The following is a 21,225-nucleotide window of genomic DNA, read 5'->3' on the forward strand; positions in this document are numbered from 1 at the left end:
ATATGAACCAGTCACAAAAAAAAAAGGCAATGCCTTCATCAGTATATTAAGAAAAGCTAGAGAGGAAAGAATTCAAAATTAATGCATGAATTGGTATGTAAATGTTATATCTACTTTTGCAATTGATGCGATATTTGAATGTGGCCCATCATTTATATGATCTGGAATACACGAAGGGTGCAGCAGTCAGACAGTAATGATAGTTGTAGAGTAAATATGGGTGCAGAAATCTTGGGTTTTATCTAATGACTTAAAAGAGCAAACCTGACATTATTGATGATGAGATGAAGCCTCAAATCACATCACAGAAGGTGCCCCTGTTTACAACCAGATAGAATGTCACTAAGAAGTTTAAGATTGGTCTATATTTTCCCAATTCCTCATAGGATTCTATGCATGTTCAAAAAGTAAAAGACAAACAAAATTTTAGCAAATGAAAATGAAGACAACCAGCTTCTTTCAGCTGTCCATCCATTTCAATCATATTAAAATTTCATTGGTCTAAAATATTTCTGCAAAATGATAATAGCTTGGCAACAGATGTAACTGTATCAGCAACTTGATGAAGACTTAAATCATGCTGTTTAATATACTTCATCAACAGAAAAATAAAAATAAAAAATCAGCAACTTACCTCAGTAATCAAGTAAAGGTTTTCTTCTTGCAACACATCCTCAAAATTTGAAGACATCTATCCCATGAATTAGATATACCCTTTCATGGTGAGCCATGGGCTTAAAAATGAGGCCAATCCACAACTTAGGTGAGCAACAACATAAACAATGGTTAAGAGTGGATGCACATCCATTGAAACCTTCTTTTTTATTTTTATTTTTTATTATTTATTTATTTATTTATTTGGTACAGCGGACCCAACGAGATGTGGTTTATACATCTAGGCTATTCATTGTGACTTAGATAAGGGGTCACAACAGATTTTAGGCTATTTCAAAACTTAGGTGGGCTCCAACAAATGCTTTTAAATGTTTGAGGCATGATTTCTCATAATTTCATATGGAGAATCCAAAAAAACCAACAACAAGAAGAAAACTTAATGTCTATGGAGAACTTATGAAAAAAAAAAAAAAAAAAACCAAACAAACAAACAAATTTACTAAAAGGTATGACAGGAACTCTTACAACTTGTGGAGAATCCAATGACCGTACTGTCTACGGCCTTCCGAGGAGTCAGTGTTTCTTCCTGTCAAAAGAAAACAATCACAGTATAATAATCATCTTTCAGAAATTAGAACCCATATTCAAAAACCAGGAAATAGCAAACGAGAAAAATACCCAATAGAAATTCCATGTTCATTTGATCAGTTCCATGCAATTTCACACACCCAATTCATCCAAAAAAATCAGAAACATGACTTGTATGAACAACAGAAGCTCCTTCCATTCAATCAGTTCCATGGAATTCCATGAGTTCACCAAATACAATAACAGAATAACCATAATGATTTGAAGCAACCTACATAAGATACCGAGAAATCAAAGCTTGAAAGAAAATACAGATTGGTAAAAATATAAATATACTAATGAAAACATGTGCACTTAGAAAACAACACAGGTTATAGCAAAACCTCAATTATGAGATGGCTTCTTCTGTTTGAGTCACCAAAAGAGGGGGAAATTGAATTCCTTTTAACAGTTACATAGAAAACTACACTCATAACCAACTCCAGATGGAAATTTATTTCCTTTTAACAGTTAGAGAATGATTGAAAGATTAGACCAAAACCAATCTAATGAAAGAGATGATATGACATTCAACCAAAAAAATAAAGTGCTAGAAGTGAAATTTCTTTTATTAGAATAATAAATGCATACAATATATATATAATTTACTATTAAAACCACCTAGACCCAAACTGGACAGTACCTAGACCTGATTTTTAATCAGGTCCTAAAGTTGAGACCTGAACCAGTCCCAATTGCTTAATGGGTCCCATAAATGAGACCCAGATGTATTAACATTGGGTTGGATTCATCAGGTATCCATTGACAGCCACACATGCAATTGAGTGCAATATTAGCCACATACCAAGTTGGTGCAAAAACTCTCTTGATTGTACTCATGTCTGGTCTTCTCTAAGCCCAACCATGGAGATGTTTGCATACGTCCCTTTCGCGAGCAATCTCAATTCGCAGATATGGTGGTCCCCAACACTGATTTTTGAGTAGGAAGCTTCTTCAGCCATTGGATGAGGGACACCCATTTGGATGTATATGCTATTGCCCCAACAGTAGGGTAGTTTTGAATCAAACAGCAGGCCACAGACAAATCCATTACCAGCATGCAGTTAGGCCTGAGAATGGGAATTCTAGAATCAAGAAGCTGTAGAGTTAAAACAAACATGTTCACTTGCTGCAGAAAAAGAAAGAAAAAAAAAAAGACAATACAATGTGAATTTTAAAGACAAACATTAATTTTAATAGTAGGCATTCCATCACCCACTATTTCCTATGGTGGTGGTTCACCTAAATTTTTTATCTTCTTTATTTTTGGGCTCATGTCTTAAAATGAGCTACCAAAAAACAGCATGAATATACTAGCATGCATCAAGGTGGCCCCATGGCCAGGGGCCACACTGTATTGTGTGAGGCTGGCAGCACATAAGACCACAATCATACGTCTTCTGAATCATTTTTCCTGAAGATCCAAACTAGGACATTCATCCAAAGATTTTATTAGTCTGTAAGCTATTTTGAGAAAGATTCATGAATGATGAAAGCATAAACACCAAATGCAGAGATGGAACACGGTTTTAGGAAAAAGAAACAAACATGCAACTTAAAATGGTTATATATACAGCCTTTGGAAGCAAGAGGAGGATGCTTACAGTAACAACACATGTGGTACTTCAATGGTTCTACCAGCTTTTCGAAACCACTGGAATCTTGCATGTTCAAATCCTAGAGAAACAACAAAACATGGGATATCCTTCACCAACTTTTTGTTCAAGTCCTACAAGACTACAAACACCAAACTGGATGTATACTTTTGCAACACCACCTAGAAGAACCATAGACTTTTTTTTTTTTACTTCAAGACCCATCAGTCCAACATATGCTGCCTCCACATTAGTTGCCTTGCTGTCATCCACACACAGTACCCCTTGGGCATCTGTGTGTACTGCATGATAATTCTAAATTAATCAAATAAATTGGAATCACATATGGGGGAACTTCATGTGTTTTGTATGTGTGCACTGTTCCTTTAGTTGCCAGAACTTTGGGGTCCTCTGTATTAGTTGGGCGGATGAGCCTGAGTAAAAGATGAAGGTTGATCTCTATTGAACCCATTTATTGGCCGACCCCAAATTTCTGGAAGAAGGCGATGATGATCATGATGATGGTTGGCGCAGTGCACAAGTATGCTTTTCCTTCGGAGTAAATTGGGTTATTAGACTAGCAATCCAAACAATAATGACATCAACTAAAACAAAGGGCAATGCATATGAAGACGCCGTTCCCAAAATCGCATTTCAGATGAAGAAGCTATCGGATATGAATCAATATCAGTGAAGTCATTCGTTCTCCATGTCGAACCATCCTGTAAATATCCAACATTACTTGGATCGTTGTAAATTCAATCATTCAATGATATCAGATGAAAGCTATGGAATCACTAGGACATCATTTGGTTTATTAGTATTATACCTTTGGAAGATAAGGATTTTCTTCATCGTCAAAGGCCTTCATCAACACTCATTTCGCAATCCTTCCAAGATCTAGTTTAATTTTTGCACTAAGAATATGAAATTGCCTTGATTGGTCAGTATCAAGGCATCAAGGAAACAAGTGCTTAGCCAATCACAATCATCACAAGTCTTAGAACAGACCTGACGGATCTATTTTAAACAGCCTCCAGCCTCTCCATATATATAAGGAACAACAGGTCGGGGAACAACAACTTCTACTATTATACAAATTTACAGAAAACCCCCTAAAAAGAAAAAAGAAAAAAGAGGAGAAATGTCACCTCCTTCCATTTGCAGGGAAATGCGAGAGGGGGACGAGCTCAGACAGAGGCGTCAACATGGGCGTTGGGAGCGGGGAAGTGTGGCAGACGGGGCACAAAGCATTCAAGCGTAGCCACGCGTCAACGCAACAGAGATGGAAGAAATGGCGGCAATCTGGCAACATCCTCAGCGTCTCTCTGTCCCTGTAATCACAGAGACAGATGGAGCAGATCAAATCATCGGCGTGATCCATGGAGTTGCAAAGAGAGAGGGAGAGGTGCAGAGAGAGAGAGAGAGAGAGAGAGAGAGTTGGGAGCGGGGAGAGGAGCGTAAATGAATTTAGGGCTGCGTTTTTTTTTTTTGTTTTTATAGGGCCCCTTTAGCGGCAACTGGTAAAACCGGCCACAAGCAAAGGGTAACCCCAACCGTCAGATATGCCCATTTTTCTTGTAGTGTAGGAAACATTCCTGCTGAGTTATCGGGCATGACGAGCTTGGAGCTTCCTGATCTATCGTTCAATGATCTCTTAGGGACTATACCTGCTAGTCTGATTACGCTTAGCTTTCTATCAAGCTTCAGTGTAGCAAACAATCGATTGTGCGGGTCAGTCCCTTCGGGAGGCCAGTTTTCGACCTTCCCACCATCAAGCTTCGAAGGGAACTTGGGTCTTTGTGGTGAGTTCTTTTCTCCTTGCAGCCTGCTGCAAAGCCCTACACAACCTGGATTGAGTGATGAACAAGAGGAAAGTAGAATTATTGATGCAGGACTCCCGTTTAAAATTGGAGCAGTGGTGAGTTTTATCATAACAGTTGCAGTCAGTGCAAAGTGGACAGGGGCATTTCGGAAGAAGCGAAAAAGGTTGAATTGATGAAAGGATGGCAAAGGATACCTCAGTTACAGGGTAGTAAGGCACTTCTCTCAGCTGTAATATAAAAATGTTTATAACTTGTGGTGTATGATGTATATGTATCTTGTAATATGTATCACTACAAGAAAACTGCCCTTTATTGGCAGTCAAAACCGCCGGCAAAACCAGGGTTGACTGACGTATATATATCTTGTATCGTAACAGTTGCAATCTGATCGGTTACCTATATATATATATATATATATATATATATAAGCCCAGAGAGCACGGCTAGAGGTGTTACCTCTTCTATCAAATGGGCTGTTGTTCTAAAGAAATTTAAACTAAATTTGCTCACTTTGGTATTTTCTCATACTCTTCGCGGTCATAGAGAAATGAGTTGCTGAAAATACAAAACACTCCAAACATTACTGTGATTGAACATGACTCTGTTTCACGGCTTTGGGATCACAACTCATAGGCAGCTTACTTGCAAAAGAAAATTAGAGATTTAAGCAGGGAAAAGCAAGAAAATGTCATTTGCATTTAGCAACCAATGAAGAAAATGCCATCTGCATTTAGCAACCTATAACGGCAATAAGAAAAATTTAAACTTACTCGTAGCTGATGAATGTAAGTTCAGCAAATCAAGCTTCAGAAGAAACCTTTCATGCAGGTTTCAAAACCTGGACCACTCAGTTCAACCCTGCTCGACCATGAGAAACCATGTCAGTGGTGCACTTAGGACGAGATGTGGAGACATAAATCCATTCAAACCAATTTTTACCAGTAACATTATTAACAGTTGGTTAAACAGTTATTAACTGGCAGTTTATAAATTGAATTATATGTAGGATTACAAAAGATTGCGATGGTCAAAACCAGTTTGAATTGGTTGTGATCACTTACATCCCCTGTTTGTTGTTTGGTCTAGCTTTTAAGACAGCAAACTATATATATATATATATATATACACACACATAATGTCAACGTCAGTCTCAATCAACATGAATTGGAAGAAAAAGCAGTCTGGATCAGGGATATGATTGCTACACATATATAGATAAAACTACCACTCAAATGTACCCAAAACAGGGGCAAGCATCAACTATCCTCCACCTACAAACATGAAAGGACCTATTACCATCCACCATTTTCCTAACAAGGCTATATTGGAAGTTTGAAACTGATAGCTCGAGGCAGAAAGGGTCCTTGACTCTTAGAGATTCCATAAGAACATCTTAGGAAACAACACAAGTTGCCATTTTATGCAATCTGAGTCATTAATATAACATTAACGAGTCTTAATACAAAGAATAATGGGTCCTTGACTCTTACAGATGCTTTCAGAGTAGATTGAGAACTATAAGAATGTATAGATCTGCTAAAATGTTTTAATTTCAACATTAACAATCGGTCAATAATTAAATGAGAAACTAACATCAAGAAATGAACATATAATGCTCATAGCAACCTCACAATGAGGGCAGGATCAGTTTCCATCCACTGCAATTTTTTTTTTTTAATTGGAGTAGATTCATCATCATATGTGTAATATACATGTGAATCAATCTAAACCATTAAATTACATGACCAACTGTGGATTGAGAATATTTCAAAACTATGCTAATTGAACATCCTAACCACTAAAATGGTGTCCATCGAATGGGTGGATAAAAATCATTGATAACCATCAATAGGCAAGTTAGATGTTTAAGATCAAATAATTGGTGTGATATTTAGGGACAGCTCCATCAACAATAGGGCCAACCACCTAAGACCTGGACAGTCTCTAGATTGCCAGATATGAATGTCATATGTATAGTCAATGAGTGATGACATTAAAACTAGAAAATGTAGCAAGAGAAAAACCATAAGACGAATGGAATTCACCTAGCTCTTGGTGAAACCCAACAAGCAACCTACTTCCCAATGCCACGAGCTCCTCAAATTTTGTAATCCAGTGATAGAAAGGCATTTTCTTACTCATGGCATTCAACAAACAAATGACATGATTGCATAAGATTAAGAAGGGAAAAAGAGAAAAAAAAAATGCTCCAGATGAAAATGGTTTATGCATCACAGATATGTCCAAAATAACCCAAAATCGCAAAGCAGATATTGACTTGTATCTGACAAATCTCATCAACGAAAGTTTCCAATCTAACAAATAGATGTTCAAACCTGGTACAATTGATTGCTTTTAAAACAACCCATGTATCTTATGCTTGTGGGATGTAGAATTCGTGGACCTCCATATGTACCAATTTTTCTTTTCATTTATAAATAGTCTCCTACCAAGAATATTCCACTTTCTTATAAATCTGTCAACAATCAACAGAGTTACTTACCTCACAGCAGTTTTGTTTTGTTTTTTTTGCTGGATACCTTCATTTACAAGTTACAACTGAGCCGAAACATTACAAAAACCACCACATCCAAAAGCATTTTCTCCACCCCTCTGCCAACCAAAAGCACTATGAAAACCACATCACATAGATGAGGCCCGATGCCTTATTTGATGCCAGCCATCCTTGTCTAAGCCAACACATCAATCGTTGATGCTAAGGCTTGGAATAGGGCAACCACTGCTAGGATGATGGACATCCCTCTAGCTGGATGAAGGCTTTCGTCAATGGCCTAGCTATGGAAATTCGCTGAGACGATCTGCTATCAATACATTAGACCTAAGCCTGCTTATAAGAGCCTGAACCTTAAGACCCAACCATCAGAAACAACACCTCTACACTAATCCACAATTAGGGAATCGACACTACAAATCCCTAATTAGGGTTTTGAAACTCAAAAATTCCCAATACACAAATCATTGCACAATGTTACTTGAAGGATTAAAAAATGCGAAAAAATGCCCAAATTGATATGAATAGATAAGGGCAGAGAGAGAGAGAGAGAGAGAGAGGGAGGGAGATACCTGATGTTGCAGCAGAATGCTCCTTGATGTGTGGTAGATCGAGCGGAGTGAGAGATACCTAATGTTACAGCAGAGGGCCGAGGAGATAGAGAGAGAGAGAGAGAGAGAGAGAGAGAGAGAGAGAGAGGACTAGGGTTTTGAGAGAGAGAGAGAGGGATAGAGAGAGTGAGAGTGAGAGGGAGAGGGAGAGTGAGAGGGAGAGCGAGCGGAGAGGGAAAGGGAGAGGGAGAGGGAGAGGCAAAGAGAGGGAGAGAGAGGGAGAGGATGAGCATGCGTGAGAGAGGGCCAGAGACGGAGAAGGAGAGGCAGAGAGAGGGAGTGGTAGAGAGAGGGAGAACGCGCGAGAGGGAGAAGGAGTGGCAGAGAGAGGGAGGGAGAGGGAGAGGGAGAAGGAGGGAGCGGCAGAGACGGAGAGGGAGAGAGTCATGTGAGGGAGGGAATTTTTAGGTTGGTTTTTTTTTTCTTTTATATATAGGGACCCTATCGACAGCCGTTAAAACTGGCAGCCGACAAATGGTTGGCGCATCGGTCGGCTAAGGCCCTTTTTCTTTTTGTAGAGTACACATTTTCATCAAAATCTTTTAGAAATCTATTGTAATAATAAAATATTATTTTTGGAGCAGTTTTCAAAAATAGCGGGATTATTTGTAGCATTGTGACGTTTATCACATGCTTTTGTTTGGACGTACTTGAATATATAAAGGCAGACAGGAGTACCAATTAATTATTTTAGCTAAAAAGACATGATGCGGCCTCACACATTAAGAAATTATTGGATACACGTGCATTCCTTGGCTTTTCCAAAATATTTTGATCTACAAACTTTTCTAAGTGTAAAAATAAGAGAAAAGCTTCGATATGTGGACATTGCATGACTGATGATTGGCAGGAACTTGAAAACTACGTAGAAATTACATGACTAGTACGCCAGTGATTTAAATTAAACTGTCCAAATCATCGATTCCAATTTGGGTGTGTGTGTACGGCCACTAGCTAACCCTAGCTCGAGCTCGGCTTGGCCACTAGCTGACCCAAACTCAAACTTGGCTCGACATGGTCTGTGAGCCTAACTAGCCAGGTCAGCTCAGTTCGGTCTGCAGCTCGGGCCAGTTTTAGTTGAGATTGAGCCTCTACATCATTTTCTCAAACACATGAAGTATACCTTCAATTTCTCACGGAATGTAAAGTAGTAGCATCGGTTTACAAGTATTTCATCAAACACTTAATATACAACATAAAAAATCAAGATATAAAGGTATTTGTTTCATATCCACACTTTCCTCACCACTGGTCAACACTTCGTTGAATCATTTCATCAAACACTTGTTGAGCAACATCAATATCAAAATAATTGAGTAACCGAACTAGTTCGATTTGAATTGAGGTTCGATCTAAGTCCAGTCGAGCTCAGGCAAGCTCGAACTTGGCTTGAAATTTTTTCGAGCTCAAAAAATCAGCTCGACTCGGCTCGAACTCAATTTCGAACTGAGTTGAATCGAGCTTTTTCGAGTCGAGTTAAGCGAGCTAACCGAGCTAACTCGGATCATGTACACCCCTAGTCATGAACTAAAAACTCTACTTATTTAATTATCTAAATATCATATTGGTGGGCATTTAAAAATGAAGTGGTCCTATTTCAACCAGCAAGTGTCTGTTGAGGGTCAAATATTGCATGTTAGACCTTAATTATTACCTGATTTTACGCACATGATAATGCTTAACGCCCTGCTTTAATCTTGTTTTTGGTGCAAGGTGTATTTACGAGCCTAGACCAGGAGTTACCAAGGCAATGGACGGGGCTACAGGGGACTGAGATCGACAGATTTACATGCCAAAGATTCGAGAAAATCAGGAAACTGAAGCTCAAGTAGCCCAAAATTTGTCCAGAATGCAAGATCATGGGGTTCCCACCATCCGTTTGGCTCGAAACTTCATACATGGCCAAAGGACCACAAATTAACCATACACGTCAAAATTCAGCCCTTAGATCAGTGTATAAGTGACCCGATGGATAAAATCAGACAATAACCATTAAGAAAGTATCTTGGATATCCTTGGGAGATTATGACCCAAACTGAACCGATTGAAAGAGCATGAAAAACGGTGGATATCCGTCAAATTTCACTTCTTTTGGATGATACAGTAGGGAGAAACGAACGATAGACGTTTTTAAAAGGGAGAGTGACAAATTTTTAAATATAATAAACTCCATATCCATGCACGTAACTGAGAATTGGCTTGCTTCAACGATGGGTAGTGACTCATCACATGTGGATGGTGTGGCCTACCTAGTGTTCAGATCTACTTCATACTTTGACTCATGGGCTTACACGTTACTAAGAAGAGGATGAATGGAGCAGATCTCCGAGAATACCATCAGAAGTGGGCCCCACCTATTTTTTGTACAAAACATCCAAAAAGTGCCAAAAATGTCCAGTGACGGACGTGTTTGCGATGGGTTTTACCAGTGGGCCCCATCCATCATCCTTTTTCATGATCCGAACCATCCAATGCACTCAGAAGATAAATTCGACCGCAACCTGAGCGATTCCAAGCTTCCATGCACACGTTCAAGACTGCAATAGTAAGGAAAACGTTGTTGCGTCTATTGATGGTGTGGCCCATATGAATAACAGATTCACTCCAAATTTGAGCCCGTGATCAGGCATGAATACAGAAGCTCTAATACTAGATTTGATGCACCATAAAGTCAATATAAGTGGACCCCACCGACCTCATCCTTGGAAACAGAAGTTTCTATTTTCCTTCCGCGCAGCTGCTGTGCGCATGGAGCGCGTCCGCAAGTTCCAGACGATCCGGGAAGTAGTGGACCACCACCGTTGTTTAGATCGTTGATCCGGACCATCCAGATGAAGGTTAAGTAAGAAACGACCCTGGTCATGGAGCTAGGCTACAACGTGAAGCCGTGCATTGTCCTAAAAATCAGGCCAAACACAACTGTCCATGCGTTTTCGCTGCATGCACAGTTCGGTTCCACTGCAAACTACAGAAATAGTGTCGGTTCTACCGACTCTTGCTGTGTAACCGATTCCACCGCCCCTATAAAACAGAGAGAGAGAATGTGAGAAAGATCATCTTTGGGCTAAACGTGAATCACATGAGAGAGAGGGATCTCTTGGACTGTGGAGAGTGGGCAGCCGTGGAGGCAAAGTGGTCAGCCAAGATCTTCTTCTTTCTTCCCTTTTAGTTTTTCTTCTTCTTTTAATGCTTTTATGAGACTTTAGTCTGATCATGATTATGATAGGCTAAACCTCTTAGCTAGGGCTAAGAGGTGAAGCTTGTAGTGTGATTGAGTTGTTAGCGCTTTGATTCATGGTTATTGAACTCTTATGGATTTTAGTTTGATTATTAAGAAATACTTTTAGTTTTTAATGGTTTATTGTGACTTAAATTACAATAGATCTGCAATAGCTTTGAGTATGTTCTTTTCATTATGAGATTGTGAACTTAGGAGGCTCTGTTGTTCACCATTGCCTCCTTGGCATGGTTGGGTGACCAAACCCCTTCCTAACTTTCACAATTCTCTTGTGATTAGCTATGGTATTGGTAAATTGCTGTTGTTTGCCATAGTCTCTTGGGCATGGTTAGGTGATGGAATCACTTCCAAATCTACACCAATCGTATCTGTTGATGATTAGATCCATAAGACATTCAGAGATCTGACAAATCTCTTCTTACCAACTGGATAGGATGAGACTCTGATTCCAGTTGTGTCCTTGAATCAATACAAGGTAACTTCCCAATTGCTACAAGTGGATCCTTGGCACCCTAGTTCCCACCTTTATTTTTATTAGTTTTTAATTAATCTATTCACAATTATTCCCTTATATTCGCTTGATTTAGATTACATCTTAGTCTAGTTCTAGTTCTATTTAGTTTCAGATTACGTACAGGTATCAGTCCCTTGGGATTCGACCTCGGTCTCATCGAGTTTATTACTACATCACAACCCTATACTTGGGGAGTGAACAGTGTCCACCCATTAAAAGGTTAGAATTGTTTTATCACATGAATTTTAGAGATAAATGTTCTAAGTGCCTAGTAATGAGCATCAGACAATGCTAACCAGAGTATCAAAAAACTCCCATTTACAAAGTATTCTGATTTACTGAGTCTGGTAGAGAAATTGGTGCAGCTTTCTCCATAACTATTACAGCGTAAATTTATTTATTTATTAATTAATTACCAAAAAAAATATTCTAGAGCTTCACACCGTCTTAATAAAAATCATGACTCGAGGGATAAGTGGAGTCTAGAAAGCATGCACAAAAAATAAGAAAAGATGTGATGTTAATAGGTTACTAATATCCATGTAAGACCCGTATCCTAGTCCGTACTGTTCCATCAAATCCCGTGATCCTTCCCGTCGAATTCCGGCAACCTGCGATCGGTAATCGACGTTTGCGATTGACCATAAGTCTTATGTTGTAGATTTGAGTCGGCTTAATTCGAGACTTGTACCATTGCGACCGCACCGTCGCCGCGGTTCCGACGCCGCGTCTCTCGCACCGATCCGATACCCTGGCAGGAAGATGTGCGCCGGCGTCTATTTCGAAGAAAACGCCACACATTTGTAATCCCAAGAGAATCTCTACAACATGTCAAATCAATCCCATCAATCAATCTCATCCATCACCTCATGTCAAGTACAAAGTAACCTATGCTTTCTCTCTCCAAAGTTAACCCTTTCTCACCCTCTCTCTTACACACCCATGCTAGTCAAGTACACCATGACCTTACCCATCACTCCTCTCCTTACATCCCATCTCTCCCTCTCTCCCTCTCTTTCTCTCTCTCATTTCTCAACTCAATCCCAAGCAACAAGAGAGCTCACGTCCAAGCTCTCTTCCATGTGAGAGAGTGCATGTGTGTGGCCCACTTTCTCATCCCAAATCCTCCATCCTAGCCATTCATTTCCCATCTTCCACCGTTAAAGTGAAGCACAAGGAGACCGACATTCGAACGGACCGAGAAGATCGATAGGTGGGTGCCTTATAGGATAAGTTTTTTTTTTTTATATTTTTACGATGGGACAAGTGAGGCCTACCGATTGATGGTATGGATCTCACTTTGGACTCTTGATGTGGCCGATGGACCACTTTGATCCTCATGATCATTTCATGATGGGGTCATTCTCCATGGACCCCATCATGATGTTTATTTTCTTGCATAGATAGGGTCATCTAGACCTTTCATTTTGGTGGAGAAAGGATCTCCACCGTTGATTTTCAATTTGATAGGCCCACGTGTAATAGGACCCACTTGATGTACGATTAGATGCTTGAAACAGAGAGCCCATAGTGTCGGGGTCCCTCCATCGCACGTGTCCCACTCTCTTTTTCTCTCTCTCCCTCTCTTGTTATTTATGTATTTTGTGTATGATGGAATGACCATATGGCCCACCCGAATGGACCCCACCATGAAGCATGGTTTGGACCCAATCCATTTGTGGGTGAGGCCCATCTTGCATGTGTATGTGATCCACACCACCCCACCATGTGATGGCCCACCTAAGTAGGGCCCACTTCAATGCATGTGTTATGTCAAAACCGTCCAGCGTCCAGGGACGCTGGACGTAAATTAAAACACAAATATTGGCTTGTTTTTCAAGCCTTTGGAAAGGGGTCACTCATATAGGCCCTACCTGGATGTATAAGATCAATCCACACCGTCCATCCCTTTGCTCAGTTTTTTTTTGGCGTTGAACCTGAAAACGGAGCCAATCTGAGATTCTGGCGGGCCATTGCTTAGCAAACAGTGATCTCCACTGTTTAAAGTTCCCTGGATTTTTCTACACGCTGAAACAGGCCCAATATTGGACTTGATAAACTTGTTATGGACTATGAAATCTAATGGTTAGAGTGGATTACCTTGAAGCGGGCCCCACACGTGAAAAACCACATAAATACGGGTTTTCAAAAAAAAAAAAAAAAAAGAAGAAGGGGAGGCGCCTGTTGTTGCGTTTTGACGGTCGGCCAGCAGGGATCCACGGCTCCAGCTGTGGGCCCCACCTTGATGTTTATCTGTCATCCAAGTTGTTCATATGGTGGGCCCTTAGGGCAGCGAGCCGCCCTCCAAATTTCAGCCTCACCCAAAGCTCAGGTGGCCCACATCATAGGAAACAATGTGGATTGAATGGCTACCTTTGGAGCGTCCAGAAGTTTTGGTTCAATATGAAAATTATTTTTACTCTTCGTCCAGGTCTATGTGACCTCATGGACAGATTGGATGGTGGACAAACATTACAGTGGGCCCCACGTGGTACCCACAATGATACATATGTTTTATTCATACCGTCCACAGGCAGTGGACGGTTGGAGCCCACAAGTGTTTTAGTTACACCGTCCAGGCAGACGGTGGGACCCCCTTTATGTGTTTTATTCACACTGTTCCATGACAGTGGGGTCCACCATGATGCCTGTGTTGCATCCAATCCGTCCAACCATTTTAAAGGTTCATTTTATGGTTTGAGATTAAGAATGAGACAGATCTATGGTTCAAGTGGGCCCTCCTTGGTATGTGTGTGAGACCCATTTTGATTTATTTAGGGCCATTGTTGAGGCCCACCTTGACATGAATCTAAGGCCCATTAGTGCGGCCCATTAATGTGGCCCATTTGATACATGTAAGGCCCATGTTATAAGGCCCATTTTGATGTATTCAAAGGCCCATGGGTTATGGCCCATTACAATGTACATGAGGCCCGTTGGTGAGGCCCATTAATGTGACCCATTTGATGAATGTAAGGCCCATGTGATACAGCCCGTTTGATGTATCTAAGGCCCATGGGTCGAGGCCCAATGGGTTGTCCTTAGGGTCCATTGCAATGCGTGATTTCTCCATGGTTTGTGGCAGGCTATGCCTTGGGAGCAATGTTGGTTTGATGTCCACATTGCAAGTATAATGTTGGTTAAATGTCCGCATTACGACTCTCCTTAGAGCCCATTGATAGGCCGTACTTGTGGTGTGTAGGCCTTCTAGGCCCATCTGCATTGTAGGGATAATTCATCACTTTCTATCATGCTTAGTATAGCTCCACGATTTATGCCCATACGCATTATATATATGCTTGATATGAGGAATGTTTAATCATTGCATAAGCTATTGGGCTGAGACATTTATGGGACTCCTTATGAGATGGAGTGCCCCACATGAGCGCGTGGTACGCGCGAGATTGCTGCATGATTGACGGTGTGACTCATGCATTTCACATTGTGTTGTGATTCACTGCACGCTCTAGCGACATCAGGGCCGCGGCTCCATAAACACATCGTGGATGGCCGTATCGGATACCGAAAATGCTTGATTCTAGCATTGTGGGTACTTAGGATGTCCTTGGGTGAAAGTCCCAGAACCTTTTTGGTACCAAGAGATGCTCCAACGTCTAGACCGAGTGGATACACGAGCGTCCGAGTGCCGAATACTAGTAGGTCGCGTCTCAAACTGTGTCGTGGTCGGTTGGAAGGGGGTATGGCCTTATCCGCCCGAGTGAGGGGGCTATAAGCTAGGCTGAGTTTGACCAGCTAGTAAATGAGTCCGCTATCGACGAGTCGGGTAGGTATTGGCAGACTACTGGTCAGGCGGATAGTGTGGTCTCTTCCACTTGCTTAACTGTACAGCTAGGGAGGAGGCAATCAGTGTAAGGTGTATTAGACCCCGGTGATATCTAGAGAGGAACTGTACTGATATGTGTACTTGATAAGTACTGGCACGCTTGCTTTGCATCTCGCATATGACATTTGGCTACATAGGCCTCGAATCGCATAGCCTTGGTATGACTGATAGCATTCATGCCTTGCATCACATAGCTTTGATATAGCTGATGGCATTCATGGACTTATCGCATATTTCCGCATTACTCTATTATTGTACACTTGGCACTCGCCTTACACACACTTTCACCACCCTCTAAGCTTTCTATAAGCTTATGCATGATAGATGCGTGTAGGTGGCGTTAGGTTGCAGCAGCGTTGAGCTTGGAGCGTGCAGCCGAGCTTCTGGAGTTTCTGTTACTTTCATTATATTGTATTTCTCTTTCATACGCATTGTACTTAAAGTTTTCAATATAGTGGATATGTGGTGTTGTTGTTTTGTGACTTGGTTATGCTTGCGATTATGCTCCATTACAAAAAAAATTCATACTGAAAATCCTCCTTATAGGATCCCAGGATCGGAGTCTGGCGTATGGGCGTTGGGAACCGAGGATGGGGTACTACGGACGCTGTCGGCGCTAGATTCGACGATCGGGAATTTTGTGAGCCCGGTTTCCGAGTTTGGGGTGTGACAATCCATCTACAAGAATTGTGGTGAAGTGATTAGCACTGATCATTTTCCAATCAGTGTCATGATACGGTGAGAACATGTCCACATTGCTTATGGTGAGCCAACCATCATGCACGTCGTTCTCGGTTTGGCAATAGAGTAAAAAATCTGGTCAATCAATGATTCAAGTGGGCCATACAAGCAGGAAATTATAGTAGTGGAAGGGTGTGCCCTCTCAATTGTTCAATTTGGTGGGGCCCACCAATCTCATGGATTGGCATGATTATTGGGCCATGGATAAACATTAGAGGGTGTGCATGGTGATTGGAGCAGATGTGGTGGGCCCCACTGATGCAGGGATGAACGTAGTGAGGTTGATCACCGTCTTGCCCCATTGGTGTAGGGATGAATGTGATGAGGTCATCATTGTCTTCCCTAGGGATAACTACTCTGAATTCAGGGAGCTTCTCTAGGCTCATTGAGACTTCTCGAATTCACGAAGTACATACCGCACTTTTCAATTTGAAAATTTCAAAAAATGTTTTGACAGCAAAATAAAATTTTTGAATATTTTGATTTTTTAAAAACCACAAATTTTGACAATACCAAGGTATCAAGAGTAGGAGCTAGTGCATCTATCAGCGAGGTGGGTGTAAAATATGAACAGCCCTAGCTGGACTAGGATGTGGTTTGGCTAGTGACCCCAACACCAACCACCAATCTGGTGTCAAAGCTCTATAGGATCCATCATGATGTACGTGTTTAATCATCCACACCATCTATTCATTTTGCCAGCTTATTTTACTGCGTGTTTCAAAAAATAGGCAGATCCAAATCTCAAGTGAACCACACCACATGAAACACAAAGAATTAATCGGTTACCATTGAAAACTTTTAGGGGCCACATAAGTTTTGGATCAAACTGAAATGTGTATTTTTTTTTATTTTTTATTTTTATTCTTCATTTAGGTCCGTGTGACCTTATCAACGGGATGTTCAATCAACAATGCCTTCTAGTGTTGTGGTCCAAATGTGATTTGGATCTACCTCAATTTTTGGATCATGACAAAAAATAAGATGAGATTAAACACATACATCATGGTAGGGCCCACAGATTCTTGACACCGGCTAGTTGGCTGGCATTGGGGTCACTAGCCAAACATAGCCTGCCCGATTACTGGTACCTACTGCCATGAAGGTCCAATTTGACTGAGCCACGTTGTCTAATTAACAAAATGCATGTTTGGGCCCCGCAATGATGCATGTGTTTTATTGACACCATACACTATTTTGGATCATTATTTTAGGGCATGAGACAAAAAATGAAGCATATCCAAATCTTAGGTGGACCGCACCATACCAAAACAGTGGTAATTAAACGCCCATCATTAAAAGCTTCTTAAGGGCCATTGTAGCGCTTATTTGCCATCCAACTACATATGGGCACCCTTTCTTTTTTATTTCTTGTGGTTGAAAAGTGGAAAGCTTTGCCATGGTATCACCAGGAGTAGGAGCTGGTGTGTCTTTCAGTGAGGTGGGTGTAAAATATGAACTGTCCTAGCCCATCACTGGTACCTACTGGCTAACTATATCAATCATTCATCGATCAAGTACACTGGTGGGATTTCAAAGATCCGTGACCGTAGGGCCCACTGTGATGCATGTGACTTATATTAACGCTCTTTATCCATTTTGAGAACTCATTTTAGAGCATGACCCCAAAAAATGAAGTAGATCCAAATATCAGGTGGATCATAATATAGGAAACAGTGGTAATTAGCTGTTACAAACTTCCCCTGGGCCACAAGAGTTTTGGATCAAGAAGATATTTGTGTGGTCTCTTCATTCATGTCTTTTAGATCTTATCAACAGGTTGTATAGCAAATCAGCACTCTAGTGGCCCCTATGAAGTTTTTAATGGTGAGGATTTAATTAGGATTGTTTCCTATGTTACGGTGCACCTAAGATTTGGATTTGCTTCAATTTTGAGATTATGCCTAAAATGAGCTTTCAAAATGGATGCCCCCAGGAAGTTTTTAATGGTGAGGATTCAATCAGGACAGTTTCCTATGGTATGGTGCACTTAAAATTTGGATCTGCTTCAAATTTGAAATTATGCCTAAAATAAGCTTTGAAAATGGATGGTGTGGATGCAAATACATCACAGTGGCTGCTTCAAATTTGAAATTATGCCTAAAATAAGCTTTGAAAATGGATGGTGTGGATGCAAATACATCACAGTGGGCCACAAAGTTAGGGATACACTCACCTCGGTGGATGAAAAACAAATCAAGACAGTGGAAACTCGAGATGGGCACAAAGCTTTTCTGCAAAACCACACTAATCCAAGAGTTTTTAGAATGAATTTGGATCCTCTGCCGAGCAGGATATCCTGCTTGTTGCAGTTTAATTGGACCACATCGTTATACTGCATTTAGGGCTTGTTTGGATTCGCGTATAGTATTGTATTGTATTGTATTTGGGTACTGTTCATGTATACATTGGACGGTTTTCAGAATACATCTAAATCAATGTTTGGATAGGAGGTATTGTTTGGCATAGTATACAATACGTTATGCAGATCAATGTTTAGATAGGACGTATTATGTCTGCGTATTGTACAACCTTAATTGGGTCGGGTGGCCTGTTTGACATATGGAACTTTCTGATTTCTAGCCCAGATGATTTTCACGTTAAAATGTACCTAATGAACAGTCCCGATCTTACATTGCATAGGTACCAGATATCTTGTAATCGTACAAATTTCAAACTTTCATCCACTGCCGAATAAAGGGCAATGAGTACGAAGTATTGACGGCAACAAAATCCACTGACAATACTCTACCGTCGGTTCGAAAATTTGGCTGGAGTTTGTATTCGCACGCATGGGATTCAACTCCTGTTCACTCCAATCCAAACATGGTAAACGTCAAATCATAACTTCTAATATGATATAATACATCCAAAAACGCGTATCCAAACAGACCCTTAATGCATCAGTATTGATAATGTCAGTAATGACATGGATAGATGGGCAGGGAAGCGAATTTTCCTGCTCATGGCAATCAAATTAATGATCCAGATTCTTGAAGTATAATTCTCTATGGGTGGGCCACTCTGTTGTTGTATCAACCTAATTTTTTTAGATCAGGGACTAACAAGGGGTGTTGTACCTGATGGACGGGTGGATATCATCCACGTAAAGTTGTTTCCGGATTCATACTTAAAACTCTAAGTACCGTGGGTACACCACTTGTAAGGAAGTATTGCACAAGCCCTGTAAAATGGAAGCCGATTGGCTAGTGTACCACACATTAGGGATATTGCTGGTGTGTTGACGTCAGCAAGTTCTGTGGTTCCCATCATGAGGTATGTGTTATATCCGAACTGTCCATCCATTTGGAGAGCTCGCCTTAAGGCTTGAGTAGAAAAATAAGATAGATCTAAAGATCAAGTGGACCACACTGAAAAAAGCAGTGGGGGAATTGAATGTCTACCATTGAAACCCTTTTGGGGTCATAGAAGTTTTGGATAAATATTATATTTTTTTAATTCTTTGTCCAGGTCTTTGTGACTTTATGAACAGATTGGATGGAAAATATATGTTATGTAGGCCCTATGAATGTTTTAACGGTGAAAATCATGATCCCCACTACTATTTATTGCGTTGTCCATTTAAGCTTTGGATATGATTCATTTTTTGGCTGATGATCTAAAATGATCTCAACAAATGGATGAACGGTGTGGATATAATAAATACATCATCTTGGGGAGCATGTAGAGGTGGGCAGGATTCGACCCGACTTGTTAGATCCGACTCAACCAAACTGAAAGCCAAGGTCGGGTCGGATCGAGTAGACCCACTCGGATCTGACACCTGACCAAGTCGAGTTCAGGTCACGTATCAACTCAATCCAATCCGATTCGAATCGGAATCGAGTAGTATAAAGTCTTTAAAAAAAAAAAAACATTTACCCTTCATTTACCCAAACCCTAATCCTACCCAAGCCGGCGCCACAACGAACTTGATCAGAATGCAAGCCACTCAACAGCCCAACATCCTATCTTCACCGGTCATTCTCGTCCATTCATCAGGTAGGATTTATTTATATGTTTTTTTTTTTCTATGTATTTTCGAGCTCTTGCCTTGGCTCGGGACCTCAGGTGCAGCCGTGCAAGCTGCTGGTAGCCTGCCCTAGCTCACCGGTGAACCGCACTTCATGGTGGGTCCCACCCTGGCTCGTTGGTGGTTCGGCGGATCTCAGGACCTCGCTGGCTCGACTGTAGCTGGTGGCCCACCCTGGCTCTACCTTGCTGGTGGACTGGCCTTCATGGTAGGTCCCGCCCTAGCTCGTTGGTGGTCCGGCCGAATCAAACTCAATCTGAATCGTACTCAACTCGATCTGACTCGATTTTCCTGACTGAGTTGGACTTGGTTCGGATCAGGATAACAAGGAATCAGTTGGGATCGAGTCAACCCTCTATGACTCAGTCCTGAATCAAATCAAATTCAGGTCATTTAATCGCAAAAACCGACCGAGTCAAGTTGGAACTAATCAGGTCCGAAGGCATGTTACTTTGATCTCGTTTGAATCATTCGTACAACTAGGAGCTCAATGAGCGTCAGCGCTTGTCTTTGCATGAAACGTACCCACACTAGCTATATCGGTGGTGTGTGGTACACCAGCCAATCCCTGTAAAATATCAACGCACGCTGTCGTCGGTGTCGTGGTTTGTCGTTTAACTATGGGTTTGTTGAATGATTACCCAAAGACACTTTTCTTAGAAGAAAGAAATGATAAAACCTACACGGTCGATCCGTCTAACGTTCTTCAATTGTACCCATAGGCACTTTTACAAAGCTTTGCACAGGGCTTGAGAAGTACTTCCTTACAAGTGGGGCCCACCAGTACCGTTCAGTAATCCAAATCATTGATACCATGGAAGAGAAATACTTCATTTAATATATGCCACGTGTATCTGATTTTTGGATCGTAAGTTGACTGTAGGTTCCACAATTTATCTGGTTTAAGTTCATTTAATATATGCCAAGTGTACCATTTTCATGTGCATGTGTATCAAGCGTAGCGCAGCCAGATTATCAAATAATTCCCCATCATGGAATGCACCAAACAATCCTCCGGTTGGATGATCATGGATATGAAATGTTTTGGCTGTATGTTTTAGTAACCGTC

General features: G+C 41.0%; 1 long non-coding RNA gene across 2 annotated transcripts; it reads right to left on the reverse strand.

Annotated features, from left to right (window-relative positions):
* Nucleotides 1-875: 875 nt before the first annotated feature.
* On the reverse strand, nt 876-3,976 carry LOC131248282 (uncharacterized). 2 transcript variants are annotated; one of them, XR_009172184.1, is made up of 3 exons: nt 3,667-3,976; nt 2,048-3,559; nt 876-1,474 (listed from the first exon to the last, which is right to left on the reverse strand). It is a non-coding gene; the product is annotated as an uncharacterized LOC131248282 (long non-coding RNA). The 2 variants fall into 2 exon arrangements; XR_009172185.1 differs by having other exon boundaries at nt 1,101-1,201; nt 1,294-3,559.
* Between the last annotated feature and the right edge of the window lie 17,249 nt (nt 3,977-21,225).

Source organism: Magnolia sinica, chromosome 6, assembly GCF_029962835.1.
Source record: "Magnolia sinica isolate HGM2019 chromosome 6, MsV1, whole genome shotgun sequence".
In the NCBI taxonomy this organism is placed as follows: domain Eukaryota; kingdom Viridiplantae; phylum Streptophyta; class Magnoliopsida; order Magnoliales; family Magnoliaceae; genus Magnolia; species Magnolia sinica.